The 3882-nt window shown below is 45.9% G+C and overlaps 1 protein-coding gene across 1 annotated transcript in view; it reads right to left on the reverse strand.

The window, feature by feature from the left end:
- The window catches only part of LOC101619893 (class I histocompatibility antigen, Gogo-OKO alpha chain-like), an 18168-nt gene that overhangs the window by 2387 nt on the left and 11899 nt on the right, over positions 1–3882 (reverse strand).

A 3882-nucleotide genomic window follows, 5' to 3' on the forward strand; every position in this document is an offset into this window, starting at 1 on the left:
ACTAGAGCTCTTGCGTCTGTGGAGAATCTGCCTCTCTGCAGGTGGGTGGAGACTGGGGCCTGCTGATTGGCTGCTCTGGGAAACTCCCCAGGCAATGGGGAAGCGAGAACTGGGGTGAGTCACCAGGATCCAGGAAGGAGGACCAGACTCAGGTTGTGAGAGGGAGAAGTGAAACTGCCAAGATGGAGAAAAACTATACAGTCCCACTGAAATAAATGACAATAGCATTTTTATTACTTATAGACAATTGAATATTCACATTTGTTACACTTGGACAATAAATTGAAACTGTATAATTTCAGTTGTGCTGGTTTTTCAAATGTTATTTGCAAAGTGAAACAATATCACTGAATAGTTTCTATTGTTACATTAATTCCATAGGCCTCTCTTGATTTTTTAAAACAGGTGCTTCTAAGGTTGTATTGAGTATAATGTTTTTCCTTTTGCTTGGATTGATAACGTAAGCAAAATGGAAATTGGAAAAAAATAAGGTTTCTAAGGACAAAGAGTCTCTAATTACTCTAATTACTTATGGTTTGATTGTTAATATTGCACTACTGACTGAGCCAGAGCTTTCATAGAGTTTGAGATTGTTGTTGCTGTCTTTTTTTTTTTTTTCATATTCTGACAAAGCTTTCCAGAATTCTAAATTTGACGTAAAATTTGGTAGCCTATTCTTTGGCTCATCAAAGGAAATTTTGTGGAACCTCAATAGAGCTCCTGAGACACTCCACAACTTTTCTTCCTTTCCTTCTGGAAAGGCACTTAGATCAATTTGGACTTTTTGGTTTACCTAGTAAAGAAAAATGACTAGACAGGAAGCATTGTCACTTGGGAAAAACGTGGAACATGGCATGAACATAAATGTCAACTTTGCAAGGAGCCCAGTGGCTGAAACTAGTCCAGGTTTTGCAGCTGTCACAGCCTGGCAGGGAAGGCAAGAGACAGGAGCCTGGGCCTTACTGAGCTGTGAGGGTGTGGCCTGTCCTTGGGTCATTTGACTGCTGAGCAGCTGTTTGAGAGCCCCTGTCTGGGGTCAGGCAGCTCCTGGAGAGTCTCCTGTTGTGTCTCCTGTGGTCCTTGTGAGTGGGCATCTGGCCTGGAGTCTGGCTGCTGCGTGTCCACAGTGGCAACCAGACACCTCTGAGACCAAGGCCTGTGGTGTGGGAGAGGAGCACTGTGTCCTCAGGGAGGCAAGATGCCATTTTATCTGTTTTTGTTTAGGACTGGAAAACACTAGGCGTGGCTTTTGGGTGGTAAAAGGCCATATTTTGCTTTAGTAACTTTGTTTTTCCCTGGTTAATCCCTTTGTTCTTACTGCGCCTGAGCCGTCTTGCAACTGTGCACGTGGGGGAGAACCAGAATGTCTGGGACAGGGCAGCCCTGCTCTGAGCTGGGTGACCTGACTGTGGGTCCTCACCGTGTGCTTAAAGTGACAGAGTAACACTCAGCTGTGGGTGCACACACTGAGGTTAACACAGGGTTTATTACAGAAGCTGAGGAAATGAGTAACTCAGGGAGAAAGGGAATGAGAGAAATTGGGGATGCGGCCCCTCAATTCCACCAACATGGAATCCCATGGGTTGCTGAACCAGAGAGAGCCAAGAGGGGTAGGAGGGGCAGGAGGGGCAGGGATGGGTGGGAGGGTGTGGGGGCGGGTGTCAAGAGAAACAAGCCCCCTCCCATGCCCCACCCACCCAGTGTCTGGTTTACACCAAACCTGGCTGCTTAACTCCACCCTCAGCACCAGCATCCTCCCATACATGCTGAGATTTGTGGTTTCTTGTGCCCTGATGGCTGTGGTCTGGGTGGGGTGGGGTCCACAACACTTGAGTGGGTTCCTGCAGGGCATCCGTTACCTCTAACAATTCTCCCCTTTCTATGCCTTCTGTGGTGGTGAAGGTCAAGTACGTGGATGGCCGGGTGCAGCCTAGATGTTAATATTCAGGGTTCCAGTTTGAAAGAAAAAAACTCGCTAGGTGTTGTCCAGTGTGGCAAATAAAGTCTCCATTTTTGGAAAACAGTTCATCTTGATGCCCAAAAGAAATAGTCAAAACCAAACAACAAATATAAAATCAGAGGAAGAAAAAAAAAAAAACCGTAAACACTGGTTTTGTTACAGGGCGCTCCAGTGTGAACTGGGCCATCTGTCTGTGGGTCCTCACCCATGTGCCTAAAATTTAGTTGTCTTGCAGGCACACACAAAGGGTCAATAATGGGTTTGTTTACAAAAGGGCAAAGGAAAAGGCACAATCCAAGGAAAGAGAGAGAGATACCAGGTAACTAGCATATTTTACCAGCTTGGCTGACTTGGAGCTCTGATAACAAACTGACTGAAAGTCCCCAGTGACGTGGTCCCAAGAACCATTTCCCGAGCAAGTGCCCCCCGAAGAAAATGGCTCCCTCTTTATCCCCCAAAGTCCCAGAATGCCTGCTTAGCTCTGCCCTTGGGTCCTCGCAGTTCTCTCCCTGGTACTGCTGGGAGTTGTAGTTTCCAGTCACTTGAGTAGGGGGTGGAGTCCAGAAGCTGGAGTAGGGGTGGGGTCCATAAGACTCTGAAGAGTTCCTTTAGGATATCCTTCCCCTTAACAGTTTCACTTATTTAAAAACAAGTTGTTTTCACCTTGAGCCCGATTTTATCCAACAGTACAGCAAAAACTTGCAAACTAAATCTATTTTTAAACAATGTTACCTATTGTTGCACAAAGTCACAGACAGCCTGACCAGACAGCAGTGTCCGTTGGCTTGCCGGAGCACTCCACAGAGGACAGAGCGAACTCTGGACGTCCCGTCCGTGTGACCTCAGGAACAGTCGGTCTCGACATCTCCACCTGGGGCTTCCTCTTCTCAGGGTGCCCAGAACTTTTCCTCTTCCTGGGCATTCAGTCCAGCCAATGGAGCGGGCTTCCTCACCTCTGGACTGCTCTGGAACCCTTTCAACAAAACAGCAGGTTCTCCTTTTCTTGGTTCAGGTCAGACTCAACTTTTGGGAGAATTCCACTCAAAGCCACACAATGAAATATGTTTCCACTGTCTCACCACTTTCCTTTCAGCAGTGTACTGCTCTGCCTGTTCTGCTCCCAAATACTTGAAAAAAAAAATCAGATCTAGGCCATTTCTAAGTATAATAAGTGAGATCAAGATCAAACTAGAAGAATCAATAAAACTTAAAGGAGAATATTCTAGTTTTACGGAGATTTTAAATCTACAGAATGAGTGGTTCTTTCCTTTGCCCAAGGACACATGTTACTGTTGCAAGACACCCTTTCCCTTGACAGTACAATTTACTGGACACTGATACTGAAAACTGGCCTCCATCATCCTCAGTCAATAATCGGAAACACTTAGAGGAGAAGAAAATTAGTTTGATTTGTCGATAAACTGAGAGCAGCCCACCCATGTCTGAAAGACCCTGTCCTCCTCTGGGCAGAGGCAGGTGTTTATACCAGGGAGAACAAATAAGGTGTGGGCAGGGCCTGACAAGGAGACAGGGGGTGGGCGCCTCCTTGTGAGGCAGCAGGTGGAGGTGGGGAGACTGCAAGAGGCCTCTGCCTTGTGAAACCCCTGGTGTTTAACTTCCATGTTATCTTCTTCTAAAAAAAAAGTTCTTTCTTTTCCCTTGAATACAAATATGTTAAACACACTTGTTCAGCAGAAAGGGGCATTAACCAAAACAAAGAGACACACTCAAACAACTAGGAGACAACTTTTGCACACAATACCACTAATTGGAGACTGGTGACAAATATCAGCAAGAGCTCACACAACTCAAAAAACAAACAGTGCAATCAAAATATGGGCAGAGGAGCTAAAAAGACACTTCTCCAAAGACGAAATGCAAAGGGCCCATAGGTCTATGGAAAAATGTTCAGCATCACTGTA

Source organism: Condylura cristata, unplaced genomic scaffold (genome assembly GCF_000260355.1).
Source record: "Condylura cristata isolate star-nosed mole 26May11 unplaced genomic scaffold, ConCri1.0 scaffold00126, whole genome shotgun sequence".
Classification (NCBI taxonomy): domain Eukaryota; kingdom Metazoa; phylum Chordata; class Mammalia; order Eulipotyphla; family Talpidae; genus Condylura; species Condylura cristata.